The sequence below is a fragment of the Haemaphysalis longicornis genome, unplaced genomic scaffold, assembly GCF_048455015.1.
Source record: "Haemaphysalis longicornis isolate Haplotype H1 unplaced genomic scaffold, Haemaphysalis longicornis Haplotype H1 scaffold_4, whole genome shotgun sequence".
Lineage (NCBI taxonomy): Eukaryota > Metazoa > Arthropoda > Arachnida > Ixodida > Ixodidae > Haemaphysalis > Haemaphysalis longicornis.
The window spans coordinates 57316814-57339384 of record NW_027526361.1 but is presented as its reverse complement, the minus strand read 5'-3'; the positions used below and the strand labels follow the sequence as shown (position 1 = coordinate 57339384).

Here is a 22571-nt window from a genome sequence, read left to right as displayed (position 1 = left end):
AAGCTAAGACAGGTCAGCCGATGAAAATTCCGGCACAAGGAGGTGGCGGCCGAGCAATGAACGTTCCGGCCGACAGGGCACTTGACAAGCAGCCGACCGGCCCAGCTGCGTAAACACCTTGACGTGGGGAGGCGGAAAAAAAAGGTGAACGCCTGGGAGAAAATACCTCAGGTCTAGGCGAACGAACGTGGTGGAGTTGAAGTAAACGAAAGTCAACAAGAGCGGCTCCAACAAGTGGTCGCTTCTAGTGATAGAAGCCGGGGCGGGGTTGGTAGAGGTAAAAATAAGACAATCCGCTAAAAAAAGGATAATTACGCGAATTCAGGAAGGAAGAGGTATCGAGCGATGAAGGCATATCTTGTCCTTTGTTGTAAACGCTGACCAGCCCAAGCAGCAGCGATGGGTGGAAACCGAAAGGAAGAGGCAGGATCTTGAGCGAAAGGAAGAGGGAAGGAGAGGGCCAAGACAGATGCAACAACGTCGGGAGAAGAGTGCGCGAACGCCGGTACCGGCAAAGGGAAAAGAGAAGAAACAGATGGCGCCGGTCTACCTGTGCGCGCAGAGAAGGAAAGTCACGTGACAAGACCCCGCCTCCCCGTATAAAAACGTGGGCCGCGCTCTCCGCTTGAGGTCACTCGAAAACGGGTTTGGCGAGAGTGGGCCCCCCGAGTGCGGAACCGACGACGAGCGAACGACGTCGTCCTCCACGGATGTGTGTGTGCCAACGAGGAGTCAGCCCGAACCACCAGCGACCAGGGACAGCCTGACCATCGGATTTTCCGTGCGCGAACCGTCGACCCGAGTCGTCCGGAGACCCACAGTGCTCGCTCTGAGACCAAACTCCCCCGCGCGAGCTGCCCTTCTCGACGGCCAGTTCTGGTCGAACGCCCGCCGAACGAAGCCTGAAGTTAGTCGGCGCCGACTCACGTCGCCCACTGCCTCTAGGTAAGTCAAGGCTCCTTTTGCGGCGGCGGCGAATTCCGTGTTGCGTTAGGACGCGTCAATCGCGCTCCGTGCCCACAAGCTCTACCTACAGGTTGAGAAAACTTTACTCTATCCTGTCTCGAGTCGGCGTGGCTTGAAGCCGAGAGATGCGGCAGTCGCTCGGCGCGGCCGCTCCGTCCCAGATTTCCTGTAAGGACGCCGACGGCGACTGTGCCAGCAGCAGCGGTTGCGAGAGAGCCAGCGCTGGTGGCGTGGGACTGACTTCCAATGGGTTTGGCCAGCGGCCGTGCCTCACACACGGCCACGCCAGAGGGTTGCGGAAGGACTCGATGCCACCGCTGATTTTGCTGCTCGTCGCGAATCGTGTTGTGCCATTTCAAGTCCCTTCTCGCGGGAAGAGGCTCCGTCTCGAGATCTGGTGTCGAGATCTTCGCTCTCTCGAACTTTTCGACGATACTTCTCGTATGATTCACCTCCTTGATACTGCTGAGATAGTGCGACGGGGTGGTCTGGAGGTGCCCTATAACCTAGCGAGTGTAAGCAGGCGCTGACGACAACCCGGCGTGCTCAACGGCTCGCGGTTGCCTCATACACGCTTCTTTCGCGCTCACTTGTTGCATGTTCTCGGCACGTTTACAGACGCAATCAGCGTGGCACACGACGACTCCGAAGCTTGGACAGGGATTAGGCAAATCCGAGACTGGGATGATGGGGGGAACACGGAGCGTGTCGGGTCGTTTCCGGGACACCCACGCGAGCTTTAAGGGCACGCCCCCGTTCGATGTTGTCAACAAAGCTCCGCCATTAAATGAAAGCGAGGAGGGACGCGCGGACCAGTGAGCACTCCAGCTGCTGTAATCTCACTATGTTACCATAACACGAACGAGGGGGCACATTCAGGTTAGTCGTTAAACGCAAAAGTGAAACTAACGTGCCGCTCACCAGAAACGAGCGTAGTTGTTGCAGAGTTGCTGTTTTCGAGAGCGGGTCTTATAAGTTTGTTGTGATGTTCGGTTCTAGCAGTAAATTAATCCAGAGCCCTCCACTACGGCGCGCCTCATCACCTGCGCAGCGTCGGCGCGTTAAACCTCACAGTCAATCAATCAATCAATCAATCAATCAATCAATCAATCAATAGTTCTAGCAGTAGAAAAAACCGCAAGGCGTTGTGCGGTGTCATCTCCTCATTTGCTGTTTTCTGTGCAATATGTGTCAAAGACTTCGCTTTCCTTCACAAAACAAAGCAGCACTTTTTTAAGACGCTCAGTGCTTTATCTTAATGAACTCAAATTGCGTTAAAGAAAATTGGACGCGGGTCAAGATACATTCAAGACATTGAGAGCGGGTTCGGCTCGTTGAAATTTCGGGTTATATGGTTTTCTGCCAACTTTGTTTATGGGAACTGTCACGTGTACCGGACTGACATTGAAATTTATTAAAACTTCAACAGAGGCAGGGGCAAAATGTGGTCACTGCCTGGGTGAAGTCACTTTACGACTGCAGATACGTGCGAAAGACAGAAAGAGAGAGAGAACGATCTTTAATGAAGTCTGGCGATGTTAGCCGGGCTAAAATGCCTAACTTGCTACGCCAGTTGATGACGTGATGAAGATGATGGCGACGATGTTCAAGAACTTGATGCGCACAGAAACGCTGAGTTATTCACAGAGACCGGTCTAGACCTGTGTGTTGCAGGTACTCTATCAGAGCTTTTGTAGCCCGTAAAGCACTTCTGAGACATGCCCATGGTCCTAAAACGTCCCTTAGGTGAATGTCCACGGAAAGCGGCAGTCCCAAAGCCACTGCGAGGGACACTCTTCGCGCAATAAATCGAGCCCATTGACAGAGCAGGTGCTGCAGGTAATTATTCGCACATCACAGTGTGGGCAGAGTGGCGACGTATCGTTTCATCTTAAAGAGGAAGTTGCGCGTGTATGCGACATTCAACCCCATGCGATGTAGAATTGCTTCTACCCGCATGGAGAGTCCTGGTGGCATTTTGAATTTGCAGTTTGGATAAATGGAAGATAGCGGCGCGTAATGACGTCATACGTCATCCCAGCTTTCACGCAGTATGTTCCATGCCATGCTGGATGCAAGGACAGATGCATCTTCTGTAATAACTGAAATAAAGAGATAAAGAAATGGGCAAAAAATAGTACGTAATACGCGTTACACACTCCAATCTTATGAACTTTATTCAACATATAACGCAAAACTGCTGCATTTCTGCAGCAGAACAAGTAGCACGACGGGTACGTATTTCGCGTTTTGTAACTCCGCAATGACAAATTGTCCCTGTGCCGGCAACTGTCACACGCTTTTCGCTCGGACAGTTTAGTTCTCGAAGCAAGCCGCAGTTTTGCCTGTCTCTAGGAAACCGGTGGCCCGAGCAAACCAGCCGCGCACCACTGGATTCGCTTTTCTTTTTTTGTTTTTCGCCCTTTCTCGCCACTGAAAACCGCTAAGCGTGGGTAAATTGCCAGCGACATAGCGGCAAAGTGTGATTACTCCCTGGGACCCGGAAAAGTGGCTGACGGCCACGCTTACGTCTCGCTGAGACACCACTATGTCTTCATGCCGGAAAGGGGAATAAATATATTGCGTCTATACAGTGTGTGCCTAGTCACAGATGTTTGCCTCGAGAGAAGAAAAATTGCGCACAGTATCGCGTTGGGAAAAACACACGCAAGCAGCCTGCTGGGTACATTCAAGGAAAAACTTTCAAGCTGTAAGGAGTGACGCAACTGTATAGTGGAGTACCTATTCTTGAAAAAAAAAGAAAAGATAGAAAACAGCGTACCCTTAAATTTTTGTCCGAGAAATGAGGCTCGCCCATAACTCAACGACATAAAAAGTACATGGGAAACAAAAACTAATGTGGGAAGCAGTAAGTACTTGAAATATATATCGTACGATAAGGCTGTGCCACTATATACCATATTCGGCTATCTTATATCTTAACAACGAGAATGGTGGTTGTTTAATCACTGAAAAGCGAAAATCAAAATGTAAAACTGGATAGAAGTCGTACAAAAACTTCATGAGCACGTTGGTCATTTGATAAAGCGGGAATGATGCTAGGAAATGATATCAATCATGCTATTCTAAGCAAGTGTAGCGTTATATCTCTAAGCGAGCAATATGAAATCATCCAGATAACGTAATTTTAAGCAAGATGCACTATAGGTCTTACAAGCCTATGTTCCGCAAAGTCCTCATGTTATTCTGTATTGCACCGACTTACCACTCATGTAATAAAATTATAATGTGAATGAGATATTTTGTCTTTTCTAGGATCAAAAACTGATTGAGCGAAAGCTAGTGCTTTTGGCGTTTCTCCAGTTACAATATGGCGTCTGCTTCCTTTGAAAAATACAATAAAACAATACGTTTCGCAGATAATTTTTTTTTCTCTGGAAAGAGGTCTTCAGTTAGTGCTGAGTACGTACTTGTTTCATCACATTTGCAGACAATATACACGAAACAGCACACTGCCCGGTGTAACAAAATGAAAATTATTCAGTGACTTTAGGTTCGCCTCTTAAAACCACCTCTAAAACATCCCTTGGAAACGTCTAAGTAAACGCAAGAACTCGCTTGAATTTGAAATATTAAGGATAAAGAAACGGCTATGCAAAGCTTCCATCATCGTGAAACAAAGTGTATGATTGTAACTATTGTACCTGCAAATGGTTTAAGAAGTGGGCGTGGAAATATGTATCACCCATGAGTCACTGAAAGCATTGCGCTGTAACGAACCAAGCGCGCTTTAGAAACTTGGGCGCATATATGGAGAGGATGGGTCTCAATTTGTCCCGTCATCTCTGTTTACGAAAAATGCTTCTGGCTTTTACAACTTTTCCGAATTAATAGCCACTGTCGATAGCTCCAAGCCAGTGCAAACTCTGACACGACCTAAAAAGCCGAGAAAAGGAGCCTCTGTGAAACTGTATCCAGTTAATAAAACCGGGAGCACTGCCGTTACGCGATCCACATCATATAGACGCGTTTCAGAGAACAAAAGCATTTCGTATACGCAACTCGTTCGCCGGGACGGTTTCTCCGCGCTAGCTGCGCGCAAGCAACATGTCCTCCCCACGCAAGCAATATGTCCTATATATTGGACAGGGGTCTCCAAGGCTTCCAGGAACTATAAAATGTACTAATCGCCCGCCGCTGTTTCCCTCTTCGTGGGGTACTTCAAGGAAGTTACACAGTTTAGCTACTGATCTCCTCTAAGTAGGCGTAAAGTTAATACATCGCGTGATAAAAAGCGCCTCGGTCGGCAGTTGACCTCAAAACGACGTACCGTAACTTTTAGTTGGGGAGACTTGTAGCGAGTTCTTAAGGGTTTTTGCTTGCCATTTATAAATGTTCGCTCTTAAAAGCCCCATGATGGGATGGCGAAAGGAACCTTGATAACGAGTACCTCCTGTACGTTGCTTCTGTTAAACGACAAGTTCTGTTTAACGGCCATTGTCCGTGAAGAAGAAAGTGTACGACAACTGCATCTCTTACCGGTACCCACCTACGGCAGGGGCAGAAACTTGGAGGCTCACTAAAATGGTTCAACTTAAACTAAGGACGACTCAGCGAGCAATGGAACGGAAAATGATATGTGTAACATTAAGGGACAAGAAGAGAGCGGAGTGGGTCAGGGAACCAACGCGTGTGGAGGACATATTAGTAGAAATTAGGAAGAATAAATTGGCGTGGGCAGGGCATGTGATGCGAAGGCAAGATAACCGTTGGTCATTAAGGGTAACAGAGTGAATCCCTGGAGAAGGGAAGCGTGGCAGGGGACGGCAAAAAGTTATACGGGCAGATGAGATCAAGAAGTTTGCGGGGATAAATTGGTCGCAGTTAGCACTGGACCGGAATAATTGGAGATCCATGGGAGAGGCATTTGCCCTGCAGTGGGCGTAGATAGGCTGATGATGATATTAACTTCCCGTTGGCTCCATACTGCATTGATGTAATAATACATGCTGCAAATGGTTAGGAGCATCATTTTGGAATAGAAACGTGAAACTTATTATCAGGTCATTTACTCAAAATCTAGCTAAGCAAGGTGACTAAGATTAACAATCAACGCACGTCCGGAGTGGCGCCCACTTCTCCTTCACCTTCCTCCATATATCGTGAACTTAAATATTCCCAACGCAGTCTTGATTAAGCCCGTCAATGTGGCGGCTTTCGATGCGCAGCAATGCACTAGCTGTCATACTTAACTGACTTAACTGTTCTTTCGCCGCTACGCTCGTGGGCGAGGATCGTTGCGAAGAAAAAAAAAATCGACGCAAGTTGTCCTTCTGCCACGCAGTGAAGCAGCATCAGTGCGCAGAGCACGGAGCGTCAAATTCCTCTGTTTTTCCTACGACTTCGAGCAGCCGATTCTCATCGAAGAGTACAAGAAAATGAAAAAGAAAGAACAAGGAAAACTGCGCCTCAAGCACGTCCTGTCGTACGAGCCGAACCTGCTTCAGAAAAGGACGTCAAGATCATTATTTTATTCTTTGTGCGCTCCGGCTCGGATCTTTTCTGCTTAAGTGACAAAAAGCATACCCTCTTGCACTGTTTTTTTTTTCTTTTGAGCAGCGACTTTATCTCATTTCTCCCACCCTCATTCGCGAGGATGCACGCAGGATCATGTCCTTGGTGGGTGTATTAACTGTCCCAGCGGCCTCGTAAATGTATACTTGCTCCTTCGGCGCCGTGAATTTATATTACTGCGCACGCGAGCTGAATATGGACTGCCGATTGCCTCCCCCCCCCCCCCCCCCTTTTTTTTTGTAACTTCTGCTGGGCAAATTATTTTCCCCATAAAAGCCTCCGCAGAAGTGCCAAATTGCCTGCACCTGTATTTTGAAGAAAAGAAAAAAAAAAGACAGCTATAACTCGGCTGCGTGTGTACAACCAACCAAGGCGCTCACAAGCAGGTAAGCGCCGTAAAGGGGCAATGAAGACAAAATACAAGATACAAATTACAGAGAAAAGGAAGACATGTTTGGGTAATTAGAAAATCCCGGGCCATCTTCGCTAACGTGAAACCTGGGGAGGGGCGAAGCCTGCAGTGTATAAATGTATTCTTGGCGCCTCGGCGTTTTTTCCAACGGAGACGAAACCGTTGTGGGGTACAGGTATACAGCGTTGCTGTAAAAGTATATTTTCTTTGAAACACGAAGCTCCCTAGCGCGCTTCGTACCTCAAAGACAAGCGCGCAGCTGGATCACGCTCGCCAGGCTAGGCACAACCACCTTGCCTGTAGGTTTCCTGCATAACGCCCCATCACTAACTCATCCTGCCGAAGTTTTTATTAACAAATTTCGCTCGAACGCCACATTGACTCCCCACATCACACGCAAATGGCAACACTCGACCGGCGATCCTCAGCCCTACTGCCCATATTGCAACACAGCTACAAAAGCAAATCTGACCCACCCTATTCGTCCAGTACGTCCAGTCTTGAAAGCAGTGGCTGAATCCGAGAAGCAGTAATAAATGTATCGCATAAACATTGTCCTCGCCCGCTTGTGCAAACCGGATTCATGACACGATAAAAGACACAAATTGAGTGGGCGTTGAAACTGCAGTAACCATGTGGAGCCTGCCTATATTGGCGAAATGAAGTTTGTGCAGTGAAAAAAAAAAAAAAAAAGAAAGGAAAGGAAAAGAACGACGCGCACGCCTGGATAAAAAAAAAGGAAGCAAAAAAGAAAAGTGGCATATGCAGTAATTACTTTCAATGATTTCATAGACAAACAGAAACCCAGATATAAGATATAAAAGATGCAATAAACATTTTAAGAAAAAAAAATTCACAACTGACTGCTTACTTCAGCACACCCGCCGCGGTGGCTCAGTGGCTAAGGCGTGGCGCTGCTGACCTCCAGGACGCGGGTGCGATCCCCTGCCGCGGCGGCCGCTTTTCTGATGGAGGCGAAAAGCGAAAACGCCGGTGTTTTCGAAATTTCGGCACACGTTAAAGACCCCAGATGGTCAAAATTAATCTGGAGCCCTCTACTACGATGCGCCTCATCGTGTGTGTAGCGTCAGCGCGTTAAACTTCAAAATAAATAAATAAATAAATAAATAAATAAATAAATAAATAAATAAATAAATAAATAAATAAATAAATAAATAAATAAATAAATAAATAAATCTCAATTCTCCGTGGTGAACCTATATAAAAGCTCTTTGCAGGGAGGGCATTGTGCGTATTAGAAACATTTCGCTTCGCAGATCGGAACTTATTCGACACAATAATACCACTCTACGTGATGTTCAGAAAAAAAAAGGTGCCTCAAAAGCATGGGCCACTGTAATGTCAGTAATAACTTGCCTGGACAAAAATTCGCCTGACAGATCCACAGGATGGGCCAAAGGCGAGGTTCATTTTCCTCCGGAGTGGCGTTGAAGAATGTTGCGTGCGAAGGCACTGGTTTGTCAAGCTAGGTGCCCGTTCTTTCGCTGTATTACCACGATGATTTATAGTGGGGCGGTTGCTGTTGTGACACTTTTCGATTTATTGAAACAAGTCGCTCACATTTCGACTCTTCGCTGTGTAGAACCACGCACTTATTTGCACGATACATACATTTCACGGCGTTTTTATTGGGTATATGGCTTTGGAGGTGTGCAGAAGCCTTATCACGCCTTCAAAGTATGCTTGCTCGATTTTACAAGTAAAGTATACCGTTGGGGATGAGGCAAAGATATATAGTGAACTTCTTTGTTCACCATTTTTCCTTCTCTCAGCAAAGTGAATATCATACCACCCTCCGGAAGCGAAGCTTTGTGCTGGTATTCGCGGTTGCAGTTCTTGAAATCTCTAAATGTCTCAGCGCTAAGGTGCAAAGCTGAAACTTGGTTACAATATCGCGCGACTGTTTCATCATCTTGTCAGGGCAGATGGAGAATGGCATTGTTGCTGAAAATTGCGGGATCAACAGTCCCTTTACTATAGGATGCGTTACTAGGACACCATAAACATTCGTCAGGCGCGGTAACGCAAGCTGTTAAAAAAAAAACTAGAAAAACTAATTGCTCGTGTTTAACCGGCGCCGTGACTCACCGTAAAGGTGATCGCCGGACCGGAAACGAAAACACAGTAAACAAAGGTTACCCAATACACTTTTCCCCTTTGTTCCCTTCGAATGATCAGTTAATGCACGACCATCCTTCGAGGAAGACGCAGGTGGGGGGGATTAAGATCGAGCGGGAGATAAAGATCGGTTGACAGATAAACGATTGAAATGGCCTCGAGCAGCCCTTTCATGCGACGCGAACGTCTCCTCGATTCGATTGAGAAGATTGAGCGCAGTCCTTCGTAACCCAATCGCTTTGTAATAAAGGGTCGCTGCAGCGCATTCAATACGGTCGAATATACGAGAAAATACTGGCTCACGAACGAAGGGCCTCGTTAAAAGCTCTTGCGTTCACGGAACATCTCCGTTTCCAGCAGACGCGGCAGCTCTCACAGAAAGGGAAAGCCTTTCGCGTTTAGGTTATGCGTGGTTGTCTCGAGAGGCGGACATGGCGGTGCCTCGTTCGCAGTTTCACCGTCAGCAGTAACTGGATGCGATCAGTCGCCATTACCGCACACCGCCGCTCCACCATCATCGGGCATCCGTCTCCCGCAGAGTTGGGGCAGTGAAGCCGGGGTTCAGAACGGCAGAGGCGTGCTCGTCATAACGAGGTGACGTGGATGCGTGGCCGTGGCGAGCGTGTCGGACAGTCCTGGTGGCGCCCCCGGTTCGTCGAAACGAGCAGCGTGCGTTGCCCCTCGCTGTGCCGTATCAAAGAGAAACGAACGTGAGGCGACGGCGGAGCTGGCTCACTAAGCACACGCGCCAGAAATGAAACAAAGCCGCAGCAGACGTGAGTTCCGCCGGGAGTGCTGTTCTTCGGCTGGCTCGGGCACGTTCCCGGCCGCTCATTTCCAGCCGCCAGCGGCGCCTGCAGTGATTGAGTGGCAGCTCGGTCGCCGAGGTCTTTACCCCTTGCCGCCGACGAGCGTTCACGGCAATTTTCCCTGGAAGACACGCTCGTTGCCGTCTTTCACTCGTCCCAGCCTTTACTCCTGGTCTCGCATCGCTATTCGGCGACTGGCGCGCTGCGCATTCGTGTGCGGTAACTGGCGGTTTGTCTTCCCTGTCGCCGCCGGTCTTCTCTCGGGAGCGCGCCATGGCGTAGACGTGCCCGCACTCGGCGGTGCTCCGCGTTTTTAACTGTCTCTCTCCGCAGGGCTGGAACCCTGAAGCGAATGCGCTCCAGGATTTGTGTTATGCAGTGCGATGTCGGAGCTTCATTAGGCTTCCTGTAAAGTCGCTTCCAGGCTCGAAGGAGTTCATTTCTATCGCCCCCGCGCAGAAGAGCAGCCTTGATTTCAAATCGAGCAAATCACCACCAGAACTGCCGACTCGACTGATGCGGCTGTGGAGTACGTGCCGAAGGGCGCGGCTGCACAGGCTTTCGCGCGTTTGCTTAAAATGGAAACCGAGAGGGGCAAAGTTTCTGGATTAAAATTGTCGGGATTTGAGCAAGTCGCCCATGCCTGGCACGAATACATTTTATATACCGCCTTTTCTGGGGAACGTTTGGGTCATATTGTGGCACTGTGGGGTCAACAAAAGTAATCCGGTTACCTAATGCAAGTGGTAGTGAGAAATAAATGATAGTGCTCCGTGTAACATAAACTTACTCTAGCAATTAATACGTAACACAGTGTGTGATCAATTGGAAATAGTAGAGGTCTTCATCATGTCGTTGGAATCTGGCGACGTGAGGATGATGATGATGATGATGTTGAAGAGTTGACACTCGGGTACCGTCTTGTGCTTGCTCAGTAATTGCATTTCCTCGTCGCATCAAATTTGACGCTGTAAAGAAAAAGGCCAGTGTAACCATAATATGAAAGAAATACACGAAAATGTACATGTGCATTTATTACAAATAACTAACGCGTAGCTGCTGTCTCATCGCATAAATATCACCTTTGCTGCAGTTGCGCTGGACAATATGTTTGCAGAATGTCTGCCTCGTATGTACACCGTTCATGTGCTAAACCATTTTTTATCTGCCAGTTTAGGACATATCACTGAGTACCCGCAGGGGAGTCGCACCTTTGAGGGAAGTGGTTGGCATACCCAGTAGCTACCACCACCGCGCAAAAATATATTGTCTCTATAGTAGGGTGGCGAGTTGGGCTAGTTGGTGTACTTGCATCTTGGGGAACAGCGCGAACTAACAGGGACACAATAAGAAAGAAGTATCTATGTTGAGTTCAGTTGTATATTGCGATGAAAAAGGTATACGGAAACCATGACATGTTGCGTCTGAGAAGAGAGCGAAAACAAAAAGGAAAAACGAAAAGAGAAGGAAAACTTTGTGAACACGCGTATTCACCGAAATTAAATACAGAGGCGAATCATAAGGCGAAGGATAAGTAACCGTAATGCAGACTAACCATAATAAGTAACCATAATGCAGAAGGGTTAGGCGAAGCATATGTAACCATAATGCAGAGTAACCATGATAAGTAACCATAATGCAGAAGGATTAGGCTAAGCATAAGTAACCATAATGCAGAACCCTACTGATAGCAGGTTTCGCGCTGTGCGACGATGAGATTAGCAGTGAGCAGCCAGTGGCGCAATGTGTACTTTTAAGTCAGTAATGGAGCTGGCCTTATTGGCCGCTTGAATAACCAAACTGGATGGAATGCGAGGCATGACCTGTTGCCAGTCCTTCCCCCCTAGCTGCTTTCAACATCCCTAAATAGAGAGAAGATCACACCAAACCGACACATCAAAGTGAACGAAACAAGGAAGCACGCAAAAGGAGTCTTAAGAAACTCTACCATTCCTTCCTAAAGAAAATTGAGGGAAGCGTGAAATCTTCGTCCAATCCAAGGAAAGTGCTTCCCATCGATCGTCAAAGCTTCAAAAACCCAAATCGCGAACGAAGAACGAAACCATGCAACGATTTCTCGCGCAGCAAGTAAACGCGTCTACGAACGATCTAAATGTATGCTGATACGTGGTTTATGAGATAAACGTATATATTACGGTACGATCCTTCTTCATGATCGATGCGTGTATTGTCTTATCTAAAACCATTCCTTTCTTGCGATTTTCGAGTAGCCGTTCTGACGCAATGCTAGTCCGGTTTCACGCTCGCTCCGCGTGTTCAGAGATCTTATCAGAGCTTTTTGGTCGACCTATCGTTCTATGGGGAAATGCATTAGTTTTTTTTTTTTTACACGAGGCCATCGGTCCCACTAAGCAAGCTTTTCGCTTAAAAAAAAAACAGGAACACGTATGCATTATTGATACAACGAAAAGGAGAAGTGCTATGCCGGCTTTGAAATCCTTAGCGGCCACCATCCAGCGCATCTGCCCCAGTCCCTTTCGAATCCTTCTGACTTCTCCTAGAACTTACGTCTAGAGCTCCCCTGGCATTCTTCACGTTGCGGTTAGTGGAGCGGCGGTGCTCCATCTGCGCTCAAGCTACGGTAAGTGTCGCGAGGCCGTGCACGCTTGCGCAGGTAATGACAACAACCGCTTCGCAGTGACCGAGAGGCGGCGCTGAGCACACAAAGCAACGGGATCTCTTTCCGCAGCGTCCCGATAGCCCGCACTGCGCATCCAGGCCAAGGAAGCCGCCACCCTTCTCGAGGCGACTGGCGTAGCATTGGGTTTGCAAGCGAGTCGGCGCTGTATTTCGAGACGGCCGCTTTAGCTCACTTAACAACGGGCGAAGAAGCCACGGATCGCAGAAGTGCTGAGCAAGCCCTAGTCAACAATGCGCGATTGAAACTCTGTAAGCGTGCGTAGTTTACGCACGAGTCACCTGGACGCACACTGTCTCGGACCACCACTTTCCACTGTCACGCAAAGACGTGCCTCTATGTTTGCGAGTTGTTAGAACTCCTGTCTTCCGTTCTTATTCCGCAACAACGGTACGGGTGGGTGGGCCTCATCCGAGTGTTTCGGTTACGAACACCAAATAGTTGTTGCATTGAAATGATTTTATAGACATTTTCTATCTTTCTAAATTGATAGCATCTTGGCATATTCGGGGCTTTGCTGCGCATGTGCAGTTATCTCGTCCTGTCGACTGCGCCAATTAGGCGCTAGCGCAGCCGAGTGATGTAATGACTGTTCCCAGTGCGAACAAGTTGACAAGATGTATAGAACCCGCTTTTGGTTCGCATTCATCCACGTCATGTCCTCCTTCATGATGTTGGCTTTCCACTATTACGCATAGGCTTGCAGTGAAGCATCCTTTACAGAAGTTAACGTAAATGTTTTTTGCACGCACGGTGGACCGCAAAATAAAAAAGAAAAAGTTTTCTCTACTAACATCTATCGCTGGTATAACGTTAATGCAAGATGTTTTTCGTTTCGGCCAAGAACGCCGACTGCAAAATGAAGAACCCAGACGGTGCTCCATTTGGCGTGCTCATATACTTACCCTGTAGAACCTTAAACACTGTCCGAGTCGAAGTGATGAAGGCATTTCCTATGTATCTTGCTAAAATCACTTTATCCAGCAACCATTGGGCGATTAAATCACAACTCGTCATACAAGCTTAGTTTCCCCGTGCTCGGCACAGAGAAGGCCTAGAGATACCCTTTTGTTCGTATCGAACGCCAGCAAATGATGATTAACTGCGAGCTTTCCCGTGAGGCGAGCGCCTAACAGGTAGAAGGACCACCTCAGCGCCAGACGAGAAGTCATCCGACAGTGGCGGCTTTCCCAACAAGCGTAATCAGTTCCGTCCTCTCTCCGGTCACCAACCTCGGCGCCCTTCGGGGCTTACAGGGTTTAGGAACGCCGTTCAGCCCGTAATAGAGGCTGTCTCCTTCAGCGCATAAGCCGGGCTTACATTGCTGCGACCCGAACAGCGGGGGGTGCGCGCACGGGCCCATCGCGCACGCTGGCCGCTATCCATTTTCCTGTGGCAGCCGCGCCAAAGCAGGCCCGCGCTGTCTCATTCTGCACGGCCGTGTGGCCTGTGCTAGAGAAGGGCCAGCGGTGAAGCTTCACCCCCTCTCTCCCCCGGTTTGACTCCGCGCCTGTTTGAGCAGCACTACGTTGCGCAGACCGACGCTCCCGCCGTGGACCCGCGAAAGCAAAGAGAAGCAGGGCATACAGAAACGGCCGTCCAAACGGGTTAGCCACATTCCTATTGGCTGTGTTGTCCCGTGACTGGCTTTCACTGCTCTATTCCCATATGCTTGTTGTCTCGTCGCGTTGGGAGTTCGGAAGGGCCGCGTCTTTCCTATTCAACTGGTCCGCTTTCGATGCCACACCCGGGTTTTTTCTCCCAAGCGAAAGAAAATGGAAAGGGACCAAAGGAGTGCTCCTGCGTGAGCTAAACGCCCGGCAGTGGCGGCGCTTTACACGATCCGCGAGGGATTTGGACACGGTCTTTTCACTCTTGTTCGGCACCGTACAGCCACTGCCTTTGAACACCCGACAGTTCTTACCATTAGTCGCGCTTGTCATAAAGGGAATCGCGTTCACTGTGACGCCGTGTCGGAGTGCTAGCGGTCGCCACGCCTGGCTCGACATAATCAATCCGACTCCGGGAACTTTTCTTCAAAGGGAAATGGCCTGGGGCTTCTGGACATCGAGAAATATTGCTTCACATTTTCATCAAAGGATAGCAGCGCCTGCATGTCGTCGGACAGCCATCGCCCAGGGAGCGAAAAACGCATGCAGCGATCGCATTACAAAAAGGGCCTCTTTTGCCTGCTTGCAACGCCACTTAGTATTGACGGCCGGGAGTTATGGCTTCCTGGAAAGGATGTGGCGGAGGGGAGTAAAAGGAAGGCAAAAGAAGCCGGTGCAGCGATACAGGCAGACAGATGTATGCTCGCGCGAGACGAGAAGTGGTTCGGCGTGCACTCGCCGCCGGCTGCGAGCTGAAGCATGCACGAGCGGCAAGCGGGTCAAGGGCCCCGGCGGCGGGACGGACGAGCACCGGTTTCTCTGGCAGTGCTTCGCGCTCTCTTCCAGTAGCGGCTCGCTCGCGTCCGGGAACTGCACCGCCGCCAGACAGAGCCGCCGCCCCCCCGGCTGACATCCAGACGACTGCTCGGCCCTTCTCTCGTCGATGCGTCGAAGACCACACGAGCGCGTCAGCCGCCGACGGCCCCGCCCGAACAGCGCGCGTGCACTCTGGGAGATGGGCCGCAGCAGTCTCGAGCACGACGTGCACGTAGTGTATATACATGTCGCGCCGTGCGGGGAAAGTGAACCTTTCTCGCGAACAGCACCCCGTCGAGATGATTCGCCATGCCTGCCTGTCCACCCCCGGTTTGTTTCTGGCTGGCCGCTTAATTGCCTTCGGGCCACGAGCCGTTCAGTTTGCACAGGGATGATGATGACGGCCTGACGCGCCGTCTCCCGCGACGCCTGCTGCCTTGGGCATCGGGATGACGTGCGCTGCTAAGTCGTGAAGCCGCGTGGTTCAATCTGGATGCTGAGAAGGCCGGAATGGCGCCGCCTTGTTTGCGACGGATGCGAAGTTCCTATGCTTATTGCTAGGAATACCTTGGACTGCCTTTTTTTTATTTAAACACATTTTTATTTATCCCAGAGATTTCAGGCTACAGGACTCAAAAGCGTGTGTTGTGAACAGCTGCGAAGATACGCGGAAGGTTTGTGCTTCCAATATCTCCGATCTTGCTCTTCCGCCCAGACGGTTCTTCGCAGAATTTGTAAACGGGCAATATTCAGCAACTGGTTCGATGCAATGACGACGATATTTGCTTTAAGTTGGAGTTATTTCCATAAAAGCAATTAAATATTCGCGTCCTGCCGTTGATTTCACCCTGGTAGGAGAGAGAGAGAGAGAGAGAGAGAGAGAGAGAGAGAGAGAGAGAGAGAGAGAGAGAGAGAGAGAGAGAGAGAGAGAGAGAGAGCAATAATGAAAACTGAAGAGGTGAGCCCCACGAACGGTAGAGTTCGCTGCTCCAGATGGGAGTGAATACAGTGAGATAAAAGAGCGAAAGAGACAAGTACAGCCTCATTGTGTGCTTGTGGGGAAAAAAGAGCATGAGGGAGACTTAGTATCGTAAAGTAATGATAAATAAAAAAGAATATAGGTATAGGCACCTTCAGTTATCTCTGTAGTTTCCTCTTCTCAACTTAATTTGACGTTTGGACCACCCGTCATCAAAGTGTAATGACTGATTTCTCTGTATTCCGTGAAAATGGTTTTCATATTACTTCGCCTTCTTCACTGTGCACCGCGAGAAGAAAATGACTCGAAGTTCGGTTTGTTTTTTACTATTTACCTATTCTTGATGTAATAAAATCTTCGGACAAAGAAGTTATACCTTTAACTGAAACCTTCTAGATCCTACTGGTTCAACACACAACGGTAGAGAACAGAAAATATCTTTTTAGGAAACGTTTCACTCACGAGTAAATAACCGTCAAAGGATAATAACCATTTTTTGCGCGAACACTTGAATGTTAGTCTGTTTAAACTTAGAGCAACCCTCTTTTCACCTTGAGCGTCAGAAGTTGGAAAAATATCTGCATTATTGTGGAAAAGCAGGGCGCCTGCAATTTTTTGCTTCTCTTATTTTTAGTTCTTGACAATTTCGGTCGACCAATTATCTCCATTTGCGCTATTATAACGATTACAGGTGGATCTTCGCGAAATATACATTTTTGTGAAAATGCAGGGCGTTACACAGTCGTGGCAGTGTGGGTACTCGCCAAAGAAGGTATGCATTAAAAATGGTTGAATGGGAATGCAGAAAAACGCGTTTTTCATAACAGCTGCGTTGTCTGCGTCTCAGTCCGGCACCCCTAGATTCAGTGCTCGAGGCATAGTACGGGCTCTGGAAATGGTAATGAGTCGGTTTTTCTTCCCGCGTCTTCCTTGTTTGTAAAAGCTATTAGCGAGGGAAAGAAAATACGATTCTGCCCCTTAGGCTCCTCCGGCTTTATGAGCTTCCTGGACAAATCTTTCTCTTTTCCTGGCTTTCCGAGGCCTCTGCGACTCAGCGTTATCCTTTCCTTCGAAAACAAACGAGGGTTGAGCGGCTGATAAATTGACTTGGGCATTCGAGCTGACCAATAAAAACCCGGGTAGGCGCACGAGTTTAACATCCGAACTGGCCTTACCGGTCCCGTCGGTGGTTCGCACACACTGTATACGAAGAGAGTGAAGCCAACCGAGCGAGAAACCTGCTGAGTGGGCACGCCCGCGCAAGCAATGCTCTCCCGAGAAGAGGGATTCCCCCGCCATTTGCGGACATGAGGTTCGCCAGCTTGCGTCATTACCTTAGACGGCTACTTTAGCGCCGCATGCTGCAGATGTTTCGAAATTCCCTTCAGGCAGCTAACAAACGGGTAAGGGTGCTCACATTTTTTAAGAACTAACTCTTTCGAAATACAATATATCGCCCGCAAAGAGTGCCGCCGACACGATTCACGACAATGCCTGGAACGACCGATCGAAGGTTCCTCGTGTCCATGATGAAGGACCAGCCTTGTACCATTTATCCGAAAAAAAAATTAGAAATTAGTGTCCACTGTGACGTGAGCGTGACGCTCATCCTTGCACCATGTCGAAGCGGTGTTTTTTTTTTTTTTCTCTCTTTTCAGTGAAATTGCATGTCGTACCTCGTTAAGTCCGTTCTACATGGCGCGAATGTGCCTGCGAATTCGCTGCTGCGGTGCTGCTTGTGTGGTTGCTGCGGCAAATTGTCAAATGCCAAGCGTCGTCCCCAGTGGAAGTTCGGCCGTTCCAAATATTTGGCAGTTTTCCGCAGCAACGACGCTACGTAAACACATGAGCGACGTCGCAACAGTGAATTAGCAGGTACAGGTGCCACAAAAGTAAACTGACAACAGGTCGTAGATTTAAGGAGATTTCTCAGCCAGGTGCCTAGCCAGCAACCCCTAAGTGACTTTTCAAGAAAGTCATTCTAAAATAACATCTGGCCGCACATATCTTATTTATTCTGGCAGCCGCACAAAATAGAAAATATTCCAATTTCACGAAACCGTGGTCCGTTTACCTTTTGGGGTGCCTGAACAATGGCACGACATGTAGAAGTCTTTATTCGTCACGTTTGATCCCTTGAATGCGGGGATCATAGGAGATTGATACCCGGCCACATTAACAGATCAAAAGGAGCAGTGAATGCTCGTTCCGCCGCAGAAACCCCGTCGTCGTGTGGTTCCTAGACCTGCAAAGAAGCGATCGTGGTCGTGTGCATCGCGCAAAACTCGCGTAGTTCACCATGTAACTCTGCAGTCCCCTCTGAAAATGAGTCGGAGCACATCTGCGGGATGCCAGATCTTTCCTGAATTTTTTCGCTGATTACATTTCTTTCAACGTGCTATTTGATGATTCAGGCGACTGCTAGTTTACACTGAGCAATATTAAGCGATGTTGTATACGGATATTTTATAGCATGAAATACATGCCGTCCCTTACGAACAAATTTTCACTGTTTCTTGGAAATTCTGCTGGCTTAAACGTGGTCATTAAATTGGTCGTCGAGGTTGGCGACTCAGCGCGCCGGAATCACCCAGCATGGACAGAAATCAAGCCGCTTACGGCCAATTGTGCCGGAACGAAAACAACGTGAAGATGGAAATGTTGCTTGTGCATGCCCTTCACCCGGCGAAGTCTGTCAAAAGGCCTTTCCTCAAAGCATCAGTGAAGTTCACAATAGAATTCCCCGCTCCCATTCAGCGCAAACGGTCGCAAAAAGACATCTGACGCTTAGAAACGTCAGGAACAACCACGCATGCATTCCGATCGCCATTAACAACGCTCAACAGTGACAACGCTACCAAACACGACCTCTATAAGCGCGCTGCATCCCAGGGAACACCCAGGGTTTGCACAGTCATTGGGAGTTCCCAGGTACCACAAACTCGGAGGTAAAACCTTTATCGAGCCAGAACTGGCACAAACGCTCTCTCTTGTATCCCATAACTTCACAACTCCTCTGCTGAAGCAAGTGCACGCCGTTCTCAGGGTGTCTGTCGAACTGCGACTACTGGTCCGAAGTACTAACGGGATGATTTGTGTGGGATGGAGACGTCGTAAAAAAAGCTCCCGGTGTCTAACTATGCATGCTAAGCGCGTTAAAAAACAGCTGCACTGCGGTGAAGTATTATATACAGTGCTGACAAATATTTTGCTCTACTTGTTTGTCACTCAGAAGACGCTTGAGCGCCCTGGTATTTTGAACTTCGCCTCAATCAAAAGTACAACCGCCGTGGCCTGTGATCAAACTAGACGCCCCGAACACATGAATAGCACCACGGCAATGCTATACATGTCCACTGTATCCACGCACTCCTGGCTGCGTTGCTTATTCGCCCCGGTAAGGGTGATGATCTCGGCACGCGTTCGACAGCGCCGAGAGAGCTCCAAGTTGAGGCGGCGTCATTTTTTCTTCGATAATCCCTTGAAGAGCCCTTTGCACGCTTCCGAAAGAAAAGCGGCGTCAATGCGCCTGTTTCCGACAAAGGTCAAGGCACCGACGCGAGCCTGGATTAGGAAATGAACGTTCCGATGGGCTTGGAGGGTGAATGGTCCGAACCGAACAGCCCGTACTCGAGATGATTATCGGCCGGGCCAAGCTGGGCAAAATCGATCACGTGAGATGCCCTTCTATGTGTAAGTCTCGTGCGCCAGTCTCGGACCAATCCGGAGCGAACGCCCTGGAGAGCCGGTTCGGTGTTATTTAATCTCCCTACTCTGGAGTTTAGAGGGAGAAAAAAAGCAGGACATGAAAAGGTGAGTGAAGGCGGGTCAAGGTTCGGACATCATCCGGTGTTGAACAAAACGCCGAAGTGGTGTACCGAGCCCTGTGTATGCCCTTTCTGCCTCGCACTGTACCTCCTTGCTTATGATGTTACTGCCCTGTTTTAACAGCGGGAGTGGCAAGCTGGATGCAGTGGATTAAAACGGGGAACAGTTGGAACAACAAAGCCACCACACTAGGACAGGACACCACTAGGACACCACACCAAGCTTATCCACTTTATAGGAAAGACTTATTGTCGAGTTCCGGGCATTTATCGCGTTCTGAACAGCGCTCGGACCCGTACACCCAGTTCGGGCTGTCAAGTGTGTACTGGCTGTGACCCGTGCACTGCACGCACCGCTTACTGATTGGCTGATAAAGTTTCTTTTTTTCACAGAATTTACCATGATTAAATTAGGCTTATTAGGAAAGCGAACAGCAGGCAGTCTTCGTACACACCAAAAAGAATAAACCACAGTTTAAAAACTGGTGTAAAATTTCTCTTGGAATCGATGCTTTTAGACACTTCGTTCGAACTATTTTGGACTGGAATGTTTTTCGCCCAGGCATTGTTACCATTGAAACCAATGATGTGTTTGTTTACGCTTTGTTTGGGGATATGATTTGATTGTTGTAGTCGTGTTTCGATGCCCCCCTAGTGTATTGGCTTCAAATAAATAAGTGAGCTAGTGTGGCAGCGCACGCCTGGCAGCTGTCAGATTAGGCGGATAAGCCACGGCCTCCGCGATCGGCAGCCGCCAGCGCGCCGCCGCCAGCTGCCGATTGCGGAGGCCGTGGATAAGCTCACCTGTTTATTCTATGATCGCGAGATGTCGCTTCGGTACTTCGGAGAGAACCGTGGTCAGAGGCAACGCGCTGTTTAGTCCGCAGCCTGACACATGCTTGTTTGAGGAACAGCCTGTAATCGCGGTGAAGACGCGCTTTCATGCGGACTACGGCGGGGCGTTCAGATGTCAGGCAGAGCGAAGAACACCAAACTACCTCCAAAATGAGTCGTACACACTCTGCCTACAACAGCACCACGTCCGTGTGATTGTCGTGGCTTGAGTTAGAGCGTCCTCCACCTTGCCAGGTTGACGTCGTGTAGAGGCACCCATGCATGACTTCCATCGAAGTTTCTATTGGAATAGTGCACTGCCTCTGAGCTGTCGGTGTCGCGAATACACGCCATCCACGTGAAATGTAACCTGTGGAAGTATCAGCCGTTATCGTAACCAATGCTCCACCGGCTCGTTGTATCACCTGTGCTCCGCGTTCGCGAGACTGTGTTAGTTACCACGCATGCTCACTTTGTTCAGTCATTCATTCATCTTCCCATTTTTCCCACGTACGCTTTTTCACAACTTATTGACACCACTGGCATTGCACAAGTCCCCGTTCTGCTTTTAATGCTTCTGTTCGTCCTTGAGTGGGCGTTGGAATATTTTGGCGTAGTGCCAAAAATGGCCCGCGTCCGCATAGAGCACGGACGACGGCGCGAAGCCGTTAAATGTACCACTAACAACTATCGCAGTAAAAAGTAACCAGTGTTTCCCTAGGTTGCATTCTTCTACTAGCCCTCCTCTCATGTGCCCTGTAAGAAGAGAATGCGGACCAGGAACGTAGGTGTCACTTACCCGAGAAAGTCGTTTCGCAATCTCCAGTCTGGGGCCACGCTAATTTAGAAACAGAAAGTGATACCTGAGCCGGTATCATACGTGTCGAAGGCGCTTCGAGCTGCAACAGGATACGATTACGAGCCAGGTCATAACTCATGTCGGAGCTCGCCCGCTCTCCGCGCTTGCCTTTCATCTGCAGCGCCCAGCGCTTTATAGCAGCGCACCGCGCCCATTGCGCAAGAGATACACCCGCGGGAAGGTGCGCAGCCCAAGGAACCAGAGAAACCGTTCGTTCCGTGAACGTGGCTTCGGAACTCTCGCGACCAGCTCGTAATGGCGTTACTTTCTCGAGCAGCCATTGCGCCGGGCAACTATAGCACCGCGATGAGGGAGCAGCCGCCGCCCTTTCAGCGTATCGTGCGCGTCCCTCGCAGCAGCGTTCGCCATGCTCGGGCGAAATCACGCCTCGGCCGGAAAGGAACAATTAGCGGCTGCCGACCTCTCACCTTCAACTGGAAGCCGTGCGAAGGCGCCAGTAAGGAACCACACCTATGGGAACAGCCAGTGAGAAGAGACGTGTGCAGGTGCGCGAACCCTCTTCTTTGGCAGCTTCTTCCGAGCGACGCGCGGAACCCGTTACCTGTGTTCTAACTTGACGTTTCAAGGCGCTGGGATAATTCATTGTTCTAGGAACTAAGTTGCCAATTTGAACGATTGATCGTAATTATTGTACCTCTTCTTGTTCTGCGAAAAGTTCAAACGAACAGTTGCTGCGTGGACGGGCAACGGGAAAAAAATAATCCGCAATATATATATATATATATATATAGAAAATAAGGGATGGCAGTCAAGAAAACCTCGGAAAGCAAAGGGGAGGTTGTGGTGGGTCATAGAAAGAGATGAAGAATTTTGAGTCGAAAAGAAAGTGGTGAAAAAATGCCCGCCGGGTGGGAAGCGCTGGCTTCCACCCCCAAGTGCAGGAAACAAAAAAAAAAATACCTTAACATAAATACCCGAGAAAGTGCTGGGGAAACAGCCCCGCCGGTAGCGTAGTGGTTATCGCACCAGACCGGTATTCTGGAGGGCGTGGGTTCGTATCCCACCCGGCGGGCATTTTTTCACCACTTTCTTTTCGACTCAAAATTCTTCATCTCTTTCTATGACCCACCACAACCTCCCCTTTGCTTTCCGAGGTTTTCTTGAC

The 22571-nt window shown here is 49.1% G+C and overlaps 1 protein-coding gene and 1 non-coding gene across 3 annotated transcripts in view; both read left to right on the top strand.

The window, feature by feature from the left end:
• Window positions 1–639: 639 nt before the first annotated feature.
• The window catches only part of Pio (zona pellucida domain-containing protein piopio), a 108993-nt gene continuing 87061 nt past the window's right edge, over window positions 640–22571 (top strand). For both annotated transcript variants that reach the window (XM_077706829.1, XM_077706828.1), the window contains exon 1: window positions 640–945. The gene's annotated coding sequence lies outside the window, so the exon portion shown is untranslated. The remainder of the gene's footprint in view (window positions 946–22571) is intronic.
• Trnat-ggu (transfer RNA threonine (anticodon GGU)) lies at window positions 22406–22478 on the top strand. The gene has a single exon. It is a non-coding gene; the product is annotated as a tRNA-Thr (tRNA).